Here is a 24,517-nt window from a genome sequence, read left to right as displayed (position 1 = left end):
CTCTGTTTTACTGACCCTGTCCGATGTGCTCGGGGACAGCCGGCGCTCTGAGTGTGCCTCCACCGTGGCTCTTTCGGCCCTTAATTGATCTTCAGTGCTTGAAGAAGACTGCCCAAAAAACTTCATCAGCTTAGACTGCACCATTGTTTGGTTCACGCAGAGATAATCACACCACCACAGCAGGCTGATTAAGACACACTGTGATTGGTCAAAAGCTTGGCACTGATGTGGTCATTATCTGTCGTCGATTTTTATTGGTCACAAACACATGCTCATTGTTTACACTCTGGCTTCCTGCCATCTCTTCAGTGTGGTTGGATTTCGCCAAATGGAAGGACTTCTAGAAAAGATGACTTATGATAATAATAAAGATGACAAATACTTGCGTCACTGTGACGACTGCTAGAAATTTTCTCTTCATCACTAATGGATTATGTTTGTTAATGATGAGTGTGATGAGTGCCAGTGGGAACCGTGGTTTAGGATTTGGGGGTTTTGATATAACATTTTGTGTGTTGATATTGAAAGTGCGTTGCTGAATGCATGGTCATAAACTGAAACACTGTTTGAGTTTTTTTTTTAATTAATTAATTTATTTTTTTATATTTGAATGTATATATGTAAGTCTATTTTGAAGTTTATAGTTAAAATTATCTGTTGCATTTTGCATATTTCATGGATTATTTCATACAGTGGTAATATTGAGTGTTTATATTTGCAAAACGCTTTAAATTGCTTTCAAAGTTAGAGTCCATTCAAGGGTTAATTTAATTGTGTCTTAAGAACACATTCAGATAATCTGATTTATTTGATGAGTGACATTGGGCATTGAGAAAAAGGTTTAGTGAAGGTTTTATTTCTAGCTGCTTAAATAGGCCTATAAGTGACAATAAGTTATTTACCATAAAGTATGAATTTAACCTCAAGAAAGAGATTTCTTTCTAATTAAAAGAATTCAGGGAGCACACCTCAGTACATATAGCCGGGGAGCTAGGGGGCGCTACAGAGTTATTGTGTGAATTTTACTTGTGGGGTCAGATGGACATTTTCTGGAAAATACTTTTAGGTTGAAGATGCATAAAAAAAGTGAATTAAAGAGAAGATTAAACTTTCACTGGTCAAAATGAGAGATTTCTTGGAAAGTACAAATGTATAAAAGTATAAATGTCGTAGAGAAATGACAGAAGTTGAGTTTTTCACTTTAATTCCATCAGCATTCAGACTGACTACAGAAGAGATTTAGAGGTGAGCAGCATTACAAAGTTATTCTTTACCATCTTTATGTATAATCTATATTGTTTTTCTGACTGTAGAGATGAATCTCATCACTAATCCATCATTTGGTGTTATTTCTCCTCCAGTCTCCTGCAGTGTGTACAGTACACTGTGCTCCAGAGTCAGACAGGTTTACTGAAACATCACTGAGTTTAAACACCAGAATGACAAAGAAAACTAACCAATGAAGAAATCTTTAATCAGACAGTTGTGTTCTGAAAATATAACCACAATTACTGAATATGTGTGTCTGTGTGTGTGTTCTCCAGCTGGTCCGATGGTGAACTCCTCCGTGTCTCTGCTCCCTCCCTCCTCTCTGCAGCTCTCTGAGGGATCGGCCTCGCTGCTCTGCCTGCTCTCAGCCTATTCTCCACAGGGGGCGCTGCTGATCTGCACCATGGATGGTGTCGAGGTGAATGAGGGGGTTCTGACCAGCACAGAAGAACAGAAGGACCCTTCAGCACCCTGACCCTCTGCAAAGAACGCTGGGAAGAGTCTGAGGTGTTCGGCTGTACCGTCTCCCACCACAACACCACTCAGATCACCTCTTTCTATAAAAGCTGCTCTAAAGTCCACTAGAATTCAATTAAAACACTTAGCAGACTGAGCTGGTGTCAGTGGTGTTGCTCTACTGAAATAAAGCTTAAATGTGGAAAGCATGTCTCCTTTTTCAGTCGTGAAGTGTCTTTGACAGTGATTTGGATCAGCACCTTTAACAGCAGGTCGAGTGCAGCGCTGTGTGTTGTGCTTGAGTGAGTTCGACTGAAGAACCATGAACATCTGCTGAAAGTGTTGATCTATTCTGGGACTCAGAGCTGTTCATGCAAATGAACTGTTACTTCTTTCTCTGACTGGTTAGAAGGTGCATCACATCAGAATGAAATCTAACACATAACAAAAGCAATACACAAAAAAATAAACATGTCAGAGAAAATATAAAAAATATTATTTCCTTTTTAAAGGAAATCTCTCCTCTAATATTTGTATAAACCACAACAGGAGTCAAGACAGTGATAGACACAGAAACTGTAGACAAATCAAGAGAGAGAGAGAGAGAGAGAGAGAGAGAGAGAGAGAGAGAGAATCATATATCAAGGTAGTAACAGAGGTATATTCAAGATCTGAAATCTTGTCCTATCTTTCTCTCACACACACACACACACACACACACACACACACACACACACACACACACACAAAGAGTAAGATCAGGCTCCTATTCTGAAGGTCCTGTTCATACAAACATAAGCATTTTAATTTATATCTCTTTGGATAAAAGCAATAAATGAACAAAGTACATTTCAGGAATAAATAAAAAAAGATTGAACTGGATGGGAAATCTGTGTATTGTGCTCCATCTTCCTGAACTTACTGTGGATGTAGCTGATCAAAGTGACATTGTGTCCGTCCATAAATGTGCACAAGTGTGGACACCGACGCGGGAACCGGGGGTGTGGGGGGTGCGGCAGCACCCCCTGGTGGTGGACCATCAAAACTGACATGAACATAAAACAAAACTTACGTGAAAATATATTTGTTTATTTATTTGTTTTCATTTGGCTCTGCTGATTTTATATGTCATGTTTTAGATGTAGGATGATGAGGGTTACATTTTAGTTATTTAAAAAAGGATTTAATTAAAACTTATAACTTAATATGTAGCCTAGTGGACCATCAGATTTTTTTTGTCGTGACGTTGACGTTCAGCTTTTCAGCGTGCGAAATTACAACAGGAAGCGAGTACGAGTCGACCGTCTGTAGAGAAGAGTAAGAGTTAGTTAGTTAGTTAGTTAGTTAGTTAGTTAGTTAGTTAGTTAGTTAGTTAGTTAGTTAGTTGATACTTAATAGTTACTATGTCTCAGAAGAGAACCGTGTGGATTTAAGTGGAATAATTGCGAGAAGTCATATGATCAAGACAGCGTTTTAAGGTAAGGCCATTTGGTTATTAATTTTGCCCGCTGTGTCGTGTTCACTTGAGCCTATTTGGTATGCCTTGAACAAGTGCAGGTGTTGCTAGCATCGTGCTTTGAAGTTGACTTAGATGTAACTAGTCTTAAAAAATGTTCGTTTAAAACGGTGTGTCCATGCTCATCATGTTTTACTTTTACTTTTCTTAATGGAGAGTGTGAAATACCGCTGCATCACTTTTATGAGTGATTTTTGCAATAGAACACTAAGTTAGTGTCACTAACCCATAGTAGTAGGATGAGTGGGTTCATGGATTTCGGTCTGTTGATTGAGAGAACCATGGTGTTTGTGTTGTTCCAGCGAGAGTGTTGTTCTGTTTCGTGTGTGTGTGTGTGTGTGTGTGTGTGTGTGTGTGTGCGTGCGTGCGACTAACTACTGTATTTGAAATGCACACTCGCTTGACTGGATCTGGGTATGTAAGGCTGTAATCGGGTGGAATCCACGTCTCCTTCAGTTTATCTAGAGCAGATGTAAAACCTGCGACTGTTAAACCACAGCTGTGCGCTTCTGCTTCTAAAATAACCTGTCCTTCGTAATTGTGTTAACTGAGAATTGTCATTGACAGACAGGCTTCAGATTCTTCCGTCATCACTCAAAAAAAAAAAAAACGTCGTTTTTACGGATTAGGCCTATAAGTAGTAGGCAGTTTAACGAAATATTGCAATTGCAAGCTTAAAAGGATTTTGGACGCCTGATTGGTTACAATGCAGGAAATTGCATCTAAGAAATACAAAATTTTCTGGGGGAGGACCCCCAGACCCCCCTTCAAAAAAATGTCCCAGGTCACGTCACAGCACCCCCTGCCGACAATGTCTTCCCGCGCCGCTGAGTGTGGAAGAAGTAAGTAGTGTGATTAAATGTCACGAATCTACACAAAATAGCACATCATTGCAATTAAAGGTAAAAACACTTCCCAAAGTTCGAATATACCACAGAGCACAATTAAATCCATTATTTTAAAACTGGATCAAATACGGCACAAATGAGACTCTGCCTAGAGGAGGCTATTCACCAAAAATCAGTGTCCAGGTACCGTAAAGAAGTGCATTAGTCAGGATACCACAAAGGGGCCAAAGGTAACTCTCTCAACATGATGCTACCACCACCATGCTTCATTCTGGACATTGGTTTCAACCAAATATAGCTCAGTTCATTGTTCCAAGCTGTGTTTTGTTCTCACCAGACCGATTCTTCCATGTTTGCTGTGTCTGCCACAAGCCTTTAGAAAAACTCAAATGGGGTGTCATGCGACTTCCAGAATGAACTTGTTTTCCATTATGCTATTTGTTTCAGGATGTTCTCCAACATATTTCAGTGCCTTTCAGGAACAGGTAGATTTACACTGCGATCATGTGACACTGGTGGACACCATTCAACTAATTATATGATTTCTGATGAGAACTTGTTTCATCAGAACTAATTTAGGGGTTTCTCAGCAGTGGGGTGACTATTTATACAATCACAGCTTTTACTTTACTTGTAAATCATTTTAAAACCTCTACTGATTTCCCCAAACTTCAATGATGTGGGAGGTTTTGTGTAGCTTCATGACCTTTAGTCCCACTTAAGTGCATTTCAGTTCCACGCTGTAACACTAGAAAATGTGGGAAAGTGCAGTGTGTGTGAATACTTATGCAACTGACACTATATACATTTAGGGGTCAGTAATGTCAATGTGTGATGGACCAGACGTGGGCAAACAGTAAACAGCTTCATCTAAGTATTTCAGGACAATGGCCTTTGAAATGATTAGCCATAGTTCCTGCTTGTGCAACAATTCAATGTTGGGCTCAAAGGAGGATTGAGTGAAAATATTGCAGGAAAAAATCAAAAAGGCCTCGAAGTCAAATCCCACATCTTTCTTTACTGAACTTATTTAATAGCAATACAACTTAATACATACTCACTTTTTATAATCATCATGGTTATTGAGAGATTTCTACTGTGAGTTGTGAACTTGTGTCGTATCACATCCTCCAACTCAGCACCTGCAGTCTCTCCCAGCTGCAGCAGTGCAGTCTCTCTACAATCTGACTGAGGGAGGTTTTTGTACGACTCTATAACACTGTGTGAACCAGTAGCCAGTGATAGAATGTTCACTCTGACAGTAATAATCTGCTGCATCTTCAGTCTGGACTCCACTGATGGTCAGAGTGAAATCAGATCCAGATCCACTGCCACTGAAACGAGCTGGAAAACCTGACACTCGCTGATTTGCAAGTTTAATCAGGAGTTTAGGAGCTTCTCCAGGTTTCTGCTGATACCAGTGTAAGTAGTGGCCGTATGAGCTGTGATAATACACTGCCTGACTGGTTCTACAGTTGATGGTGACTGTTTCTCCTGGAAGAGCAGATTTCACTGCAGGAGTCTGAGTTACTGTGGCTTGACCTCTGCATTCTGAAAAAAAAAAACGTATGATACAGAAACTGTTGAAAGAATAATCATGAGACAAACCTGAAAAATGTATTGTCTTGATGAGTTTGTTTAAAATAAAAAAGGCAAAGCTGTGTCTGACCTTGAGTCCAGAGGATCAGTGTCCAGATGAAGACGGGGATCAAAGTCATGGTAGCTGTGGGTGAAGTTGCTGTAGCAGCAGCTCTCAGTCATGAAGTGTTAAAGTCACAGCGCTATAAACACTCCCAGAGCACTGAAGCATGTGCTGCCAATGCAAAGTGTCCTCTAAGTATGGAAACACCTTTACCACATTCCCCCAATCTTACTGTAATTCTCACACTACTACAGAGTTATTGTGTGAATTTTACTTGTGGGGTCAGATGGAGATTTTCTGTAAAACACTTTGAGGTCTAAGATGCATAAATAAGTGAATTAGAGAGAGAAGCTTCAACTTTCACTGCATGATGTTTGTACTGAATGTTAATGAGTTTCTCACTGTAGTGGATTTATGGTGGAAGAAGCAGCATCAATGTTGGCAGTGAGTAAATACACACTCATATTTTTTACTGTAAATTAATATTTATATTATTGTAGGACTTAAATATCGTATCATAACTTTCGATCAGTTTACAGAAGCAGTGGAGGAATTATTCTCACTTTAGCTCCACACATTCAGTCATATATTGTAAATTTCTCATGAGTACATCAGCATTTTTTACTCCGTGAGGCATTCTGGGTAAATCCTGAACAAGTGCAGTTCAACATTTTGTGAATTTTCAGCTTAAGTTTGTGCAATTTATTTGTGTTACTTGCACAATAGTTGCATCCTCAGTTTAGATTGACACTCTTGGTGTATAAAAAGAAAAAAAAAGAGTAAAATGTAGTAAAACAGAGAGTTAGTGTATTAATCAGCTGATGTGAGCAGAAGTTGGTGTTTTGTAGCTGTTTATATCACTGTGGATCACTTTTGGTGGAGGAACCAAACTGTCTGTGGACTGTAAGTAACCTGTTTACTAATTACTGAAATGGAGTGTGTTCTGATTAATGACTGAAATGGAGTGTGGTCAGATTCATCTTATAAAGTGTAAAGAATATAGTTTACGGATATTTTTCCTCCAAGTCCACTCACTGAGATTCGATTGCTGTGTAACATCCTTCTATTTCTCAAATGTCCCATATTTTTGAAGTTTGAAAAATGTATTTGATGAAACTGCTGGAGATTAATTATAATTTAAATCTAAAAGCAAAATAGATATCATCGTGGAAATGACTGTGAAAATTTTGTTGGGTGATTTTAACTAAATTTAATATCTTAGAGAATGTGATTCTATAAACAGAGTTAAGTGTAGAAACATACACTGAATTTACTTACGTGGCAAATAATCTGCATTTCAAATGTTGTTTATTCATTTCATAAAATAACTTGATATTTATGTTTCTTGAATAGTCAATATAATTCAATTCTAATGTCCCATGATCACAGTAATATAAATGATTATAGATCTAAGATGTAAAAGTATTTGAATTGAGTGTGAAACGTTTGCGATGCTCCACTGAACCCAGTTCTGCTCTGTAAGATATAAAGGGAAGTGAAACACACACTGAGCTGAAACGAAGCCTGAGTGACTGACAGCTGTCCATTCCTGTCTCAACTGTGTGTGTGTGTGTGTGTGTGTGTGTGTGTGTGTGTGTAGGTGTCACTCAGCCCAGTGTGACGGTGTTGCCCCCCTCCAGTGTGGAGCTGCAGCTGGAGAAGGTCACACTCACACCAGGGAGCCGTCCATCCTGCAGTGGAATGCACCCCCGATGGGACAGGAAGTCCACTACCAGCATCATCACCCCTGGCATGTGGACCACCTTGAATTTAAATGGCTAGAGGGCAAGATACCAAAGAGTGATCTGCTAATTGGCATCCTTCATGTGGTGGAGAGACTGGAGGGGAGTTTGGTCCAAAAAGAGGGTGAAAGGGTGCCCCAGCAGGTAGTATCGGAGGATAAGGACTGCCCACTTGATGGCCAGGCACTCCTTTTCGATGGTGCTGTACTTGCTTTCCCGCATCAAGAGCTTGCGGCTGATGTACATCACGGGATGCTACTCACCCTCCACCTTCTGGGACAAAATGGTCCCCAGCCCTCTGTCCAATGCATTCGTCTGTAAGATAAAAAGGAGACAGAGAAGTGAGGGGAGTGTAGGAGTGGCCCCCCACAAAGTGCAGCTTTTACTTTACTGAAAGCCAGTTGGCATTGCTCCATCCACTGGACCGGATCTGGTGCTCCCTTTTTAGTGAGAACAGTCAGAGTGCTGGTGACGTCCAAATAATTAGGTATGAACCTACGATCGTAGCCAGCCAGCCCCAGGAACTGTCTCACCCCCTTTTTGGTCTTGGGCCTCGGGTAGGCCGCAATCGCTGCAGTCTTTTCAATTTGGGGATACACCTGCCCATGACCCAAGTGGAAACCCAGATATCATACTTCCACCTGCCCAATCACACACTTTTTCAGGTTAGCTGTGAGACCTGCATGGCTTAGCGACTCTAGGATGGCCCTAAGGTGTTCCAAGTGATGCAGACAATCACTGCTATGAATAATGATATCGTCGAGGTAAGCTGCCGCATAGACGGCATGAGGGCGGAGGATCTTGTCCATGAGCTTCTGGAACATAGCAGGAGCCCTAAATAACCCAAAAGGAAGCATGACAAATTGGTGTAATCTAAATGGTGTGGAAAAGGCCATTTCCTCTCGGGATAGAGGAGTCAAGGGGATCTGCCAGTATCCCTTCATCAAATTCAGTGTCAAATAAAAGCGAGCAGTGCCTAACCGATCGAGCAACTCATCAGTGTGAGGCATTGGGTATGCATCAAATTTAGAGACCGCGTTGACTTTTCTATAGTCCACACAGAACTAGACCGACCTGTCGGTCTTGGGAACCAAGATCACCGGGCTGCTCCAGTCACTGTGGGACTCCTCGATTATGTCCATGTCGAGCATGGCATTGAGTTCATCCCACACCACCTTTTTTGTGTGTTTGGGCAAGCAGTAAGGGCGGCTATGCACCACGACTCCCAGGGGCATTTCAATGTGGTGTTCTATGAGGTGGGTGCAGCCAGGAAGGGGCAAGAACACATCAGAAAATTCCTTTTGCAACTTGGCAACCTCCATGAGTTGGGCCGGTGAGAGGTGGTCTCCACAAGGGACCAGAGCAGCTTGAGATGTTACATTTTTTACCTCTGGCCCCAGCTCTGCCTTCTCCAGAACTACCGATGCCAACACAACAGGGACCCCCTCGTTCCAATGTTTCAACAGGTTGTGGTGGTATATTTACAGTGCCCCACCCCTATCCATTTGCCTCACCTCATAGTCGACGTCCCCAACTCGCCCTGTGACCTCGAAGGGCCCTTGCCACTTGGTGATTTTTGCGACAGTATTAAATAGAAATCTAGGATTATTTTTGTTATCTATTATTAGGGAGGAGAGATATGTTGATCTAGCAGTACTAAGAGCTTTTCTATACATCAGGAAGCTCTCCTTCCACGCTAATTTGAATGCTACCTATTTTGTTTGATGCCATTTACATTCCAATTTTCGAGTGGTCTGTTTTAAAGTGCGAGTGTCATCATTATACCAGGGTGCTATTTTTTTTTTCTCTGATCATTTTCCTTTTAAGGGGAGCTACATTATCTAAAGTGTAGTGGAACATTGACTCTAAGCATTTGGTTGCCTGATCAAGTTCTGCAGGGGCTGACAGTGACCCAAAGTTGATAACTCTGGGAGATCATTCATAAAGCTCTGTGCAGTAGTTGACATGAATGTACGTTTAAAACAGTAGCATGGTGAGGTGCATATATTATTCTCATCTCATTATCTCTAGCCACTTTATCCTGTTCTACAGGGTCGCAGGCAAGCTGGAGCCTATCCCATCTGACTATGGGCGAAAGGCAGGATACACCCTGGACAAGTTGCCAGGTCATCACAGGGCTGACACATAGACACAGACAACCATTCACACTCAATTTAGAGTCACCAGTTCGCCTAACCTGAATGTCTTTGGGGGAAACTGGAGCACCCGAAGGAAACCCATGCGGACACAGGGAGAACATGCAAACTCCGCACAGAAAGGCCCTTGTCGGCCACGGGGCTCGAACCCGGACCTTCTTGCTGTGAGGCGACAGCACTAACCACTACACCACCATGCTGCCCTGCATATATTATTACTCAGACATATTTTTAATGAGATAATGATCTGAGATAACTTCAGACTGTGGAAGTGTGACTATATTTTCTATGTTTAACCCGAATGTTAGTATTAGATCGAAGCTGTGACCACCATTCTGGGTTGGTCCTATGACATTCTGATTAACCCCCAACTGATTCTAAAATGGACACAAACGCTGTTTTCAAAGGGTCTTTTGGGTTATCGAAGTGAATATTAAAATCTCCGACAACAAAAGCTTTGTCTAAGGAAATAACCAGATTTGAGATAAAATCTGCAAATTCAGAAAGAAACTCAGAATATGGCCCCGGGGGCCTGTAAATAATAAGTAACAGAATTAACTGGGTAGACCTATTTTTTGAGGCTACATACATTATATGAGTATGAAGAACTTCAAATGTATTAAATTTATAACCAGGTTTGTGTGTTACAACTAGATAATCATTATAAATAACCATGACGCCTCCTCCTCTGCCAGTTAGACGACACTGGTGTATGTAACTGTATCCAGGAGGACTAGCTTCATTTAATGCTATATGTCCCACTTTCATAATTTCATTTGTGTTATTAACATGTGAGCTCACACATTCCTCAGTTTAACTCAATTCTTGTTCTTTATTATCTCCTACATACTGTATGTGTTGTATGTGTATCACTGCTATATCCTGCTTTGAATTATTAATAAAAGCCTTTGATTCAGTGAACACTTTTGCTGCTCATTATTTTTCATGTACATCATAAACAAATCACCAATGCATCTGTCTCAGTATGTTATAGACCCTCATATTCATTATTAAGATTAATAATAATAATAATAATAATAATAATAATAATAATAATAAAGATAAAACTGAGGATGTGGTTGAGTGAGATTGATATTATAAAGCATTTTTGTTTCAAAATGAGCATGTGGGATTGTGGCAGCGGGGGCGTGGTCAAGCGCCGGTCTGTGACAGGAGGGCGGAGTCAGGGAAGGTAAGTGGCAGAATCACATCACCTGAGAGCAATTAACCTGTTTGTGTGTCTTCCCAGTGACTGCGCCCTATATCAGGAGGGAGAGCGAGAGCAGAAGGAGCTCAACCCTGAACCAGACGCCGGTTGTGTGTGTCTGTGAACATTATTGTTAGACTGAAAAGTGTGGCAATAAAGCCAATTGATAAAACCTGATCTCTGTCCTGCCGTCCTCTGTGCTCCACCCACACATAGGGTTTCTTACAGTGGTGCCAAAACCCGGGACAGTGGAGCACCAAACCAGCAGCCCCATGGAATCCTCCCCGTTCGCCGATCTGGTCCACGCCCTCGCCACGGCTCAGCAAAGCCAGCACCAGGCACTCGTCACGCTCCGAAAGGAGCAGGAGCAGCGCTTCGAAGCCCTGGTGCTGGCCCAGCAGGAAGATCGCGAGGCGTTCCGGCATCTCCTCGCGTCGGCGGGGTCCACCAGCGCTCCGACCGCGGGCCCGTCTGTTGGAATCCCGAAAGAGATTCTGACTGATCAAGGCACTACGTTTATGTCACGAACACTGCGCGAACTGTATGGGTTATTGGGGATTAAGCCGATCCGCACCAGCGTGTATCACCCACAAACGGACGGTTTAGTGGAACGATTCAACCGCACCCTCAAAAATATTATTAAAAAATTCGTAAGTGAGGACGCACGTAACTGGGATAAGTGGCTCGAACCCTTGCTGTTCTCAGTGCGAGAGGTCCCCCAAGCCTCCACGGGGTTCTCCCCGTTTGAATTATTATATGGGCGTAAGCCGCGCGGCATCCTGGACGTGCTGCGGGAAAATTGGGAGGAGGGACCTTCACAAAGTAAGAACGAAATTCAGTACGTTATGGACCTGCGCGCAAAACTCCACACGCTCACCCACCTAACTCAGGAGAATTTGCGGCAGGCCCAGGAACGGCAAGCCCGCCTGTACAACAAGGGTACGCGCCTTAGAGAGATCACTCCGGGAGATAAGGTACTCGTACTGTTGCCCACGTCGAGCTCCAAATTGATCGCCAAGTGGCAAGGACCCTTTGAGGTCACACGGCGAGTCGGGGACGTCGACTATGAGGTGAGGCGAACGGACAGGGGTGGGGCGCTACAGATTTACCACCTCAACCTGCTTAAACTCTGGAACGAGGAGGTCCCCGTGGCGTTGGTGTCGGTAGTTCCAGAGAAGGCGGAGCTGGAGCCGGAGGTTCAAAAAGGGACATTGGCATCACGTACCTCTCCGGTCCCCTGTGGAGACCACCTCTCCCCGACCCAACTCACGGAGGTCGCCCAGTTGCAGACCGAGTTTTCGGATGTGTTCTCGCCCCTGCCCGGTCGCACTAACCTCATAGAGCACCACATAGAGACGCCCCCGGGGGTGGTAGTGCGTAGCCGCCCTTACAGGCTACCCGAACACAAAAAAAAGGTGGTTCGGGAAGAACTTCAGACCATGCTCGAAATGGGCATCGTCGAGGAGTCCTACAGTGACTGGAGCAGCCTAGTGGTCTTGGTACCCGTTCGGTCCGGTTCTGTGTGGACTATAGAAAAGTCAACGCGGTGTCTAAATTCGACGCGTACCCAATGCCTCGTATTGACGAGTTGCTCGATCGACTCGGCACTGCTCGCTTTTATTCAACACTGGATTTGACGAAGGGATATTGGCAGATCCCCTTGACTCCACTATCCCGAGAAAAAACGGCCTTTTCCACACCGTTTGGTTTACACCAATTCGTCACCCTTCCATTTGGGCTGTTTGGGGCCCCCGCAACGTTTCAGCGGCTGATGGACAGAGTCCTCCGCCCTCACGCCACATATGCGGCAGCATATTTAGATGACATAATCATCTATAGCAATGACTGGCAGCGGCACCTCGGACATCTGAGGGCCGTTCTTAGGTCGCTGAGGCGAGCGGGGCTCACAGCCAACCCAAAGAAGTGTGCGATTGGGCGGGTGGAAGTACGGTATCTGGGCTTCCACTTGGGCAACGGGCAGGTGCGTCCCCAAATTAATAAGACGGCAGCAATTGCGGCCTGCCCGAGGCCCAAGACCAAAAAGGGGGTGAGACAGTTCCTGGGGCTGGCTGGCTATTATCGCAGGTTTATACCTAATTATTCGGACGTCACCAGCCCGCTGACTGATCTCACTAAAAAGGGGGCACCAGATCTGGTCCAGTGGACGGAGCAGTGCCAGCGGGCTTTCTCAGAGGTAAAGGCTGCACTGTGTGGGGGGCCACTTCTACACTCCCCTGACTTTTCTCTCCCTTTTATGTTGCAGACCGATGCGTCGGACAGAGGGCTGGGGGCGGTTTTGTCCCAGGAGGTGGAGGGGGAGGACCGCCCTGTCCTGTATATCAGCAGGAAGCTGTCGGTGCGTGAGGGGCGCTACAGCACCATAGAGAAAGAGTGTCTGGCCATCAAGTGGGCGGTTCTCGCCCTCCGGTACTACCTGCTGGGGCGCCCTTTCACCCTCTGTTCGGACCACGCGCCCCTCCAGTGGCTCCACCGCATGAAAGATGCCAACGCGCGGATCACCCGTTGGTATCTGGCACTCCAACCCTTTAATTTCAAGTTGGTCCACAGGCCGGGGGCGCAGATGGTCGTGGCGGACTTCCTCTCCCGTCAAGGGGGGGGGGAGTCGGCTGCAGGCCGGACGGCCGCCCGGCCTGAGTCGGGCGGTGGGGGTATGTGGCAGCGGGGGCGTGGTCAAGCGCCAGTCTGTGACAGGAGGGCGGAGTCAGGGAAGGTAAGTGGCAGAATCACATCACCTGAGAGCAATTAACCTGTTTGTGTGTCTTCCCAGTGACTGCGCCCTATATCAGGAGGGAGAGCGAGAGCAGAAGGAGCTCAACCCTGAACCAGACGCCGGTTGTGTGTGTCTGTGAACATTATTGTTAGACTGAAAAGTGTGGCAATAAAGCCAATTGATAAAACCTGATCTCTGTCCTGCCATCCTCTGTGCTCCACCCACACATAGGGTTTCTTACAGGGATGTTTCATGTTACTTTCACCCATCAGTGAATTGGGGACTGGTGAGCTGGTTCTAGAAATGCTTTTGCACTTACTGTAATAATCACAACTGTACAACTGGCTGTTCCTCATACTGAACTGAAATATGATATTTGGTTACAAAAATTCATAAGCATTACTTCTGTAGTGAATTTCCTCCACCAAAAGACATGTTACAGTTTAAAGATATGTATGTAGCTACAGTTTATTAGTTAGTCCACAGCTTCCTGTCTCTGGTCCTGGAGTGTCTCCTGTCCTGCACATTTTAGTATTTTACCAGCACAAACACATTCACTCAACTCAGCAAGCACTGTTAATTACAGTGGATATAAAAAGTGAACACACCCTTTTAAAATGATAGGTTTTTCTGATGTAAAAAAAAATGACACCACGATAAATAATTTCGAAACATTTCTCACCTTTAATATGACCTATAACCTGTCCAATTCAATTGAAAAACAAAAAATATCTTTGGGGCAAAATGATAAAAAAAAAAACGTACAATAAGCTGGTTGCACACCCTTAAACTAATACTTGGTTGAAGCACCTTTTGATTTAATTACAGCATTCAGTCTTTTGGGGTTCACACCTGCCATCAATTAAAATGACTCTGATTAACCCCAAATAAAGTTCAGACATTTACTCAGTTGCCTCCTCCAGCAAAAGTCAGGGATCACACAGAGCTTACAAAGTATTAAAGGGATCTCATTGTTGAAAGCTATCAGTCAGGAGAAGGGTACAACAAATTTCCATGACATTAGATATACCATGGAGCACAGTGAAGACAGTCATCAACAAGTGGAGAAAATATAGGAGAACAGTGACATTATCGAGAGCTGAACATCCCGCCAAAATTGATGAAAAGACAAGATGAAAAGGGACTCCCTAAAGTGAATGACACATGAAATGGAATGAAGAATGACAGCAAGTGATTTGAACAATAAATGGTCCCTTGTCATTCAGATTCTTATAAATGGAATGACGATTGAAATGTAGGTGGAATGACATGCTTTCAGCTCATGAAATGGAATGACATTGTTTCTAAGTGGAATGACATACTTTTAGGTTATGTTATCAGTGATATCACCTTTTACAAATGGAATGACAGTGTTTTTAGGTGGAATGACATACTTTGAGGCAATGTTATCAGTGATATCACCTATAACCTAACCCTAACCCTAGAAACAATGTCATTCCATTTGTTAATTTGATATCACTGATAACATTGCCTCAAAGTATGTCATTCCACCTAGAAACCTTATCATTCCATTTGTAAAAGGTGATATCACTGACAACATTAGCTCAAATTAAGTCAATACATATAGAAACCCTGTCATTCCATTTGTAAAAGCTGATATCCCACCAAGCACCCACTTATCTTATCCTAGGGAGGTCTAAAACTAAAGATTTCAATCATTATTCCATTTGTACGAATCTGAATGACAAGGGACCATTTATTGTTCAAATTTACTACCTGTCATTTGTCATTCCATTTCATGTGTCATTCACTTTAGGGAGTCCTGATGAAAACTGGTCAGGAAGGCTGCCAAGAGGCCTACAGCAACACTGAAGGAGCTGCAGGAATTTCTGGCAAGTACTGGTTGTGTACTACATGTGACAACAAGCTCCCGTATTCTCCAAATGTTTGGACTATGGGGTAGGGTCACAAGACAGAAGCCTTTTCTTACAAAGAAAAACATCCAGGCCCAGCTAAATTTTGCAAAAAATTTAACTCTCCCAAAAGCTTGTGGGAAAATGTGGTATAGTCTGAGGAAACCAAGGTTGAGCTTTTTGGCCACAATTCCAAAAGGTATGTTTGGTGCAAAAACAACACTGCACATCACCAAAAGAACACCATACCCACGGTGAAGCATGGTGTTGTCAGTATCATGTTTTGGGGTTGTTTTTCTTCAGCTGGAACAGGGGCTTAAGTCAAGGTGGAGGGAATTATGAACAGTTCTAAATACCAGTCAATTTTGCCCCAAAACCTTCAGGTGTCTGCTAGAAAGCTGAAGATGAAGAGGAATTTCATCTTTCAGTACAACAATGACCCCAAGCATACATCAAAATCAACAAAAGAATGGCTTTACCAGAAGAAAATTAAAGTTTTGGAATGGCCCAGCCATAAATCCAATTGGAAATCTGTAGGGTGACCTGAAAAGGGCTGTGCACAAGAGATGCTCTCACAGTCTGACAGATTTGAAGCACTTTTGCAAGGAAGAGTGGGCAAATATTGCCAAGTCTAGATGTGGCAGGCTGACAGACTCCGACCCAAAAAGACTGAATGCTGTAATTAAATCAAAAGGTGCTTCAACAAAGTATTAGTTTAAGGGTGTACACACTTATGCAATCAGCTAATTGTCTGTTTTTTTATGTTTTTCCCCGAAAAGATTTATTTGTTTTTCAATTGAATTTTGCAGGTTATAGGTCACATTAAAGGTGGGAAAAGATTTGAAATTATTTATCGTGGTCTCAGTTTTTTTACATCAGAAAAAAAGAATCATTTTAACGGGGTGTGTACACTTTTTATATCCACTGTAGCTGAAGAGTGAAATCAGGTTTGTTGAGAGCAGGGAAAGTGCTGAAATGTGCAGGACAGGGGGTCCTGGGGTGGACAAGGGGTAAACCACGGTTAGGAACCTGTGAGTTAGTCAATGTCAGGACACCATGAACACTGATCAAACACATGGCACTGCAAACAGCAAGAAATATTACAGACATTAATCACTTGAAGTAAATTAGACATCTGTCTTTTAATGAGTGTGTACGTCTTTTTTTCTGCTTATATAATGACACTCACTGAGTGTCACAGTGAGTGTTATAAGGCTCATCTCTAATGCCTTCATAATAGTAACAGCAAGTGAGACATGAGGAGTAAAATTGGATTTAGCCCGTATTCAATATCACAACCAGCCATCAGTGCAGATATGGATCTGTTATCTCTAAAGCTATTCTTCTTTCTAAAGATGTTTCAGGTGTGACAGGTAACACCACGACTGAGAGAACTGGGGAACTATTGATCTTACAGTAGTGGATGTGATGGACTGTGTGCAGTGTGCTGTGATGATTATTGAGAGATTTCTAATGTGAGTTGTGAGTTAGTGTGGTGTGGTTCCTCTCCTCCACAGAGGGTCATTGTGTCGTATCACATCCTCCAACTCAGCACCTGCAGTCTCTCCCAGCTGCAGCAGTGCAGTCTCTCTACAATCTGACTGAGGGAGGTTTTTGTACGACTCTATAACACTGTGTGAACCAGTAACCAGAGATTTCATGCCGGCTCTGACAATAATAATCTCCTGCATCTTCAGTCTGGACTCCACTGATGGTCAGAGTGAAATCAGATCCAGATCCACTGCCACTGAAACGAGCTGGAAAACCTGACTGTAGCTGATTTGCAAGTTTAATCAGGAGTTTAGGAGCTTCTTCAGGTTTCTGCTGATACCAGTATAAGTAGTTACCAGAAGTCACTGCCTGACTGGTTCTACAGTTGATGGTGACTGTTTCTCCTGGAAGAGCAGATTTCACTGCAGGAGTCTGAGTTACTGTGGCTTGACCTCTGCATTCTGAAAAAAAAAAAAGTATGATACAGAAACTCTTGAAAGAATAATCATGAGACAAACCTGAATAATGTATTGTCTTGACCAGTTTGTTTAAAATATAAAAGGCAAAGCCGTGTCTGACCTTGAGTCCAGAGGATCAGTGTCCAGATGAAGACGGGGATCAAAGTCATGGTAGCTGTGGGTGAAGTTGCTGTAGCAGCAGCTCTCAGTCATGAAGTGTTAAAGTCACAGCGCTATAAACACTCCCAGAGCACTGAAGCATGTGCTGCCAATGCAAAGTGTCCTCTAAGTATGGAAACACCTTTACCACATTCCCCCAATCTTACTGTAATTCTCACACTACTACAGAGTTATTGTGTGAATTTTACTTGTGGGGTCAGATGGAGATTTTCTGTAAAACACTTTGAGGTCTAAGATGCATAAATAAGTGAATTAGAGACAGAAGCTTCAACTTTCACTGGATGGTGTTTGTACTGAATGTTTATGAGTTTCTCACTGTAGTGGATTTATGGTGGAAGAAGCAGCATCAATGTTGACAGTGAGTAAATACACACTAATATTTTTTACTGTAAATTAATCTTTAGTTCATTGTTGGACGTAAATATCATTTCATAATTTTCTGTCAGTCTACAGAAGCAGTGGAGGAATTATTCTCACTTTAGCTCCACACATTCAGTCATATATTGTAAATTTCTCATGAGTACATCAGCATTTTTACTCCATGAGGCATTCTGGGTAAAACCTGAACAATCGCAGATCTACATTTTGTGAATTTTCAGCTCTTAGTCTGTGTAATTTATTTGTGTTTCATACACAGTAGTTGCATCCTCAGTTTAGACTGACACTCTTGGTGTTTAAAAAGAAAAAAAAAACACAGTAAATTGTAGTAAAACAGTCAGAGAGTTAGTGTATTAATCAGATGATGTGAGCAGAAGTTGGTGTTTTGTAGCTGTTTTGTAATAAGAGGTTTAAATGGATGGAGAGAGCAGTGAGTTTAGAGTAGCAGGGTTTTTGTACGGCCGCTAAACCTGTTTGTATCACTGTGGTACACTTTTGGTGGAGGAACCAAACTGTCTGTGGGCCGTAAGTAACCTGTTTACTAATTACTGAAATGGAGTGTGTTCAGATTAATGACTGAAATGGAGTGTGTTCAGATTAATGACTGAAATGGAGTGTTTTCTGGTTCATGTTGTAAAGTGTAAAGAATATATTTTACAGTTATTTTTCCTCCAAATCCATTCAGTGAGATGTGATTTTTGTGTAACATCCTTCTGTTTCTCAAATTTCCCTTATTTTTGAAGTTTGAAAAATGTCTTTTATTATAATCTGTGGTTGGTTGAAGAGAGCAACTGAACTTGCTTGACGATTCTTGAAAACGTTTTGCCTCTCCTCCAAAAGGCATCCTCAGTTCTGTTTGACTACTAGGGAGTATCCAGTATTTATTCTCTCTGGATACTCCCTAGTAGTCAGACAGAACTGAGCATGCCTTTCGGAGGAGAGGCGAAACGTTTTCAAGAATCGTCAAGCAAGTCCAGTTGCTCTCTTCAACCAACCACAGATTACTATGTACCTGGATGACTGAGTTTCTTCACAGATATGTTTTTTATTATACTGCTGGTGGCTAATTATAATTTAAATTTAAAAGCAAAATAGATATCATTGTGCAAATTACTATGACTTTTTTTTTGTTGTTGAATGATTTTAACTGCATTTAATATCTTAGAGACTGTGAGTCTATAAACAGATTTAAATGTAGAACCAAAACTGAATTTGCTTATGTGGTAAATAATCTGTATTTTAAATGTGGCTTATTCATGTTATAAAATGAGTTTAAGATTTTTTATTCCTGAATATTCAGTATAATTCAATTTTCCTGTCCAGGGATAACTGTAATATAAATGATTATAGATCTAAGATGTAAAAGTATTTGAACTGAGTGTGAAACGTTTGTGATGCTCCACTGAACTCAGTTCTGCTCTGTAAGACATAAAGGGACGTGAAACACACAGTGAGCTGAAACGAAGCCTGAGTGACTGACAGCTGTCCATTCCTGTCTCAACTCTGTGTGTGTGTGTGTGTGTGTGTGTGTGTGTGTGTGTGTGTGTGTGTGTGTGTAGGTGTCACTCAGCCCAGTGTGACGGTGTTGCCTCCCTCCAGTGTGGAGCTGCAGCAGGAGAAGGTCACACTCGTGTGTGGCCGACAAGGGCTTCCCCTCGGACTGGACACTGAGCTGGAAGGTTGATGGGAGCAGCTGGAGCTCGGGGGAGAGCCGCAGCACCGCCGTTCTGCACGCGGATGGCCTCTACAGCTGGAGCAGCACGCTGAGCCTCCACCCGGAGCAGTGGAGGAACAAGGTGGTGACCTGTGAGGCCTCCAAAGACAACCAACCTACTGTGGTGGGCAGAGTGAACACAGAGCAGTGCTCAGAGCTGTGAGCTCACACACACTTTACTCAGCTCACCTTCTACTGCTTCACTGTGTGTTACATGTGGCCTTTACTGCTCAAATGTCCCATTTTCGTCATGTCATTTGTGTTATTAACATGTGAGCTCACACACTCCTCAGTTTAACTCAATTCTTCTTCTTAATGATCACCTACATCTGTGTTAAGTGTATCACTGCAATGTCCTGCTTTGAATTATTAATAAATGCCTTTTATTCAGTGAAAACTGTTCCTGAATTGTATTGATCATGTACATTATTAACAAATCATCAATGCACCTATCATAGTATCTGTTATAGACCCTCATAATAATACTACTAATAATAATAATAATTGGAATGAAGAGAAAGTATCCATCGTGAGGATGTGGTTGAGTGGGAATGACATTAGAAAGCATTTATGTTTAAAAGAGAGTGTGGGGAATGTTTCCTTTTACTTTCACCCATCTGTGAACTGGGGACTGATGTGATGGTTATGGAAATGCTGTTACACCTACTATATTAATCAGAATCACAATCGTTTATTTGCCAAGAATTTTAACACACACAAGGAATTTGGTTCCAGCAGTTGGTGTCTCTCTAGCGATATAGAAAAGGGGAAGAAAAAAGAGAGAGAGAAGTCAAGTCAACTTTATTGTCAAATATGCTATACATGTTGGGGTCTTCTGTGCTGTGGTGCTGTTGTCTGCCTCAAAGCAAGCGAAGAAGTCATTCAACTGATTCAGCAAAGACATGGAGTAGTCACAGGTCAGCGGCGAGGGCTTGTAATCTGTGATGGTCTGAATCCCCCACCACAGGTTCCTGGTGTCTCTGCTGTCATTGAAATAGTCAGCAATGTACTTTGAATACTGTCTCTTGGCCACCCTGATGCTTCAAGACAGGTTGGCTCTAGCTGTCCTCAGGCCCACCTCATCCCCAACTCTGAAGGCAGTGTTCCGAGCCCTCAGGAGCCTGTGGACTTCCCCTGTCAGCCATGGTTTCTGATTGGCCCGAATGGAGATGGTTCTGGTGACAGTAACGTCATCCATGCACTTCCTCATGTAGGCAGTGACGGTCTCCGTGTACTCTTGTAGATCTGTGGAGTTGTTGTAGGTGGCCGCCTTTCTGAACATGCTCCAGTCAGTGGTTGAAAAACAGTCCTGGAGTGCCTCTGATGACCCCTCTGGCCACACATGCATCTGCTTTTTAGCTGGTTTGGTGACTTTAACCAATGGCCTGTATGCTGGCATTAGCATAACAGTAGAGTGATCTGAGGCCCCAAGGTGGGGGAGGGGTAGGGCTTTGTAGGTGTCTTTGTGCATGGTGTAAACATTGTCCAGAGTATTGTTTCCACGTGTGGGAAAGTTGATATGTCCATAGAGTTTTGGAAACATGCTCTTGGGGTTTGCATGATTGAAATCCCCAGCCAGGATGAGGAAAGCATCTGGCTGGGCTGTCTGCTGCTCACTGATGTGTTGATAGAGTTCATTCAGTGCTTCACTCCTGTTGTTATTGGAGCCAGCAGGGATGTATATTGCTACCAGCAATATGGCTGTAAATTCCCTCGGCAGGTAGAATGGCCAGCACTTAATAATCATAAACTCCACCAGTGGTGAGCAGTGTTTGCAGACGATATACAATACCTACATTATAGATACAATATGTGTAAAATATCTGTATTATACAATATCAATCTGTAATAAACAATATTTACAATATATTATGGATCAAAATATCTGTAATATCTCCAATATGATCAATAATCATCTCCTTGGTCTTATCTGTATTTAAGGAGAGATTATTTTCCTGGCACCAGGCCACCAGTTCTGCCACCTCTCTCCTATATGCTGTTTCCTCTCCACTGGTGATCAGTCCAATGACTGTGGTGTCATCCGCAAACTTTATAATGCTGGTATTGGCCACACAGTCATAGATGAAGAGGGTGTACAGCAGAGGGCTCAGTATACAACCCTGGGGGATCCCTCTGCTCACAATTCTGATGCCTGATGTCCGGTTTCCTACTCTGACTGACTGGGGTCTGTTTGACAGAAAGTTCAGCACCCAGTTGCAGAGGGAAGGTCACACTCCAAGGGTGAGGAGCTTTTCAGACAGCCTGTGTGGTATGACTGTGTTAAATGCTGAGCTATAGTCTATGAATAGCATTCTAACTTATGTGTCCTTGTTCTCTAAGTGAGTGAGGGCTGTATGGATGGTAGTGTTAATAGCATTATCAGTGGACCGGTTCTGTCTATATGCAAACTGTAAAGGGTCCAAGGAGGGCGGTATAGTCATTTTTATGTATGTCATGACTATCTTTTCAAAGCACTTCATTACAGTTGAAGTGAGTGCAATGGGGCAATAGTTGTTTAAGCAGGTCACTGTGTTTTTCTTGGGGATGGGCACAATAGTTGTTGTTTTAAAGCAGGTGGGTACCAAGACCTGAGTGAGGGACAGATTAAAGATGTCTGTAAACACATCAGCCAGCTCAGATGAGCAAGCCCTGAGTACTCGCCCTGGGATGTTATCTGGGCCAGCTGCCTTCTGTGGGTTCGTCCTCCTCAGAGCTGTGCTCACTTCTGCTGAGGACACAGAGAGCAGTGTGCCAAGTGTGCTCTGCACAGTCAGAATCCCAGTGTTGGAATTAAGGGCATCGAAGCAAGCATAAGATTGGTTCAATTCATCTGGGAATGCACTTTTGTTAGTTGTGGCCCCCAGGTTTTTCTGCCTGTACTCCCTGATATGTTGCAGCCCTTGCCACATGCGCCGGGAATCTGCAGCAGTGTAGTGTCCCTCCAGCTTCAGCCTATAGTGCCTCTTGGCCCATGTGATGGAGCTGAGCAGGTTGTATCTGGCCTTTTTATATTCTTGAGCATCACCTGAGGTAAACGCAGTGGTGCGAGCATGTAGCATGGACCGCACTTCCCCGTTGATCCAGGGTTTGTCATTGGGGTAGGTCCTACAGCATTTTGTTGGAATAATGCTCTCAGTGCATTTGCTGATATAGCCAGTTACAGCTGCACCATACTCCTCTAAGTCCACAGTAGCATCCTCCCTCATAGCAGCAGTTTTAAACACATCCCAGTCTGTGCTATCAAAGCAGTCTCGAAGCACCAGATCTGATTCCTCAGTCCATGCTTTAACAGTTTTACTTACTGGGGGGTCTTGCTTGAGGAGCTGTCTCTAGGATGGATAGAGGAACACTGAGATGTGGTCTGACTGTCCAAAGTGTGGCTGGGTCATAGCCTTCATGTTGCTGTACGCCTGATCAAGAGTGTTATTCTCTCTTGTTGGGAAGTGCATATGTTGATGGTACTGGGGGAGGACATTCCTGAGGTTGCAGTGGTTAAAATCACCAGCCACAATGAACACAGCGGATGCACTATCTCCTGCATGCTGATGACATCATGCAGCATCCCCAGCACAGTCACATGAGCTGCCTGAGGTGGAATGTAAACAGCCAGGAGAAACACAGCACTGAACTCCCTAGGTAAATAAAAAAGGTCTGGTCTTTACCGTTAACAGTTCAATGTCCGCAGAGCAATGCTTTTCAACTATCTGCATATTCCCGCACCATCTGTTGTTGATGTGCATGCAGACACCGCCTCCTCTCATCTTCCCCGGGACCAATGTGCGATCTCCGTGGTAGATGGAGTGTGTGTGGAGCAGGAGAGCGGAGTCTGGCATGCAGTCCGAAAGCCAGGTTTCCATTAAAATAAGAGCATAACATTCCCTTATTTCATGCTGGGTGGTAGTCCTGGTTCTCAGCTCATCCATCTTGATTTCTAGTGAGCATACATTTGCTAGCAGCAGGCTAGGTAGTGGTGGTCATGTAGCCCTAGCCTTTAGTCTAGCATGTAGCCCCCCCTCTCTTGCCTCTCCATCTCAGGCACTCTAGTTGCCGGTAGCACCGCTCCCGTGAGGCCACTACTGCCGTGTCTTGCCCACTGGAGTTGACTGGGTCCAGATGTAGGAGAAAGTTAAAGTCCAACAGGTGATGTTTAAGCTCATGATGAACTTTGCCAATGTCCAGAAGTTCTTCCCTACTGTATTTTACTGTTGCATATGTCAATTGTACGCTAAAGTTATGTTGGTGCTGAGAGAGCATGACAAAGATATCAGCCACAGTGGGCGCCATCTTGGAAACAGAATGAGGATTGCCCACTTGATGACAGGCCACAATGACTGCAATCTTATCAATTTGGGGATGCACCTGTCCATGACCCAAGTGGAAGTCCAGATACCATACTTCCACGCCCCCAATTGCACACTTCTTTGGGCAATGTCTTCTAAATAGGCAGCAGCATATGCACTCTGGGGATGGAGGATTCAGTCCATGAGATGATGAAATATCGCTGGGGTCCCAAAGAACACAAATGGAGGGGTGACAAATTGGCATAAAACAAATGGAATTGAAAAAGCCATTTTTTATGGGATAATGGAGTCAAGGCAATCTGGCAATATCCCTTTTTTAAATCCAGTGTTGAACCTTTCCTACAGTCTCATTACTGCAGGAGGTTGCTTCGCATGCACTGGAAAGAGAAGGAGGCCCCTCCTACAAAGTTGTGGCTTAGTGATCTTATGAACACACTCCACCTAGAAAGAATACGATACACTCTTATGGACAAACTCCCCTACTTTGATAAGGTGTGGTCACCTCTAATTAAGTATCTGGCAAATTAAAATCATGGTTCACTTAATGTCAACAA

General features: G+C 43.3%; 1 pseudogene; it reads left to right on the top strand.

The window, feature by feature from the left end:
* Positions 1-6,681: 6,681 nt before the first annotated feature.
* Positions 6,682-19,825, top strand: LOC132870598 (Ig kappa-b4 chain C region-like; annotated as a pseudogene).
* The last annotated feature ends 4,692 nt before the right edge of the window (positions 19,826-24,517 follow it).

This window comes from Neoarius graeffei, chromosome 2 (genome assembly GCF_027579695.1).
Source record: "Neoarius graeffei isolate fNeoGra1 chromosome 2, fNeoGra1.pri, whole genome shotgun sequence".
NCBI classification, from domain to species: Eukaryota; Metazoa; Chordata; class Actinopteri; order Siluriformes; family Ariidae; genus Neoarius; species Neoarius graeffei.
This window is presented reverse-complemented; position numbering and strand designations above follow the sequence as displayed.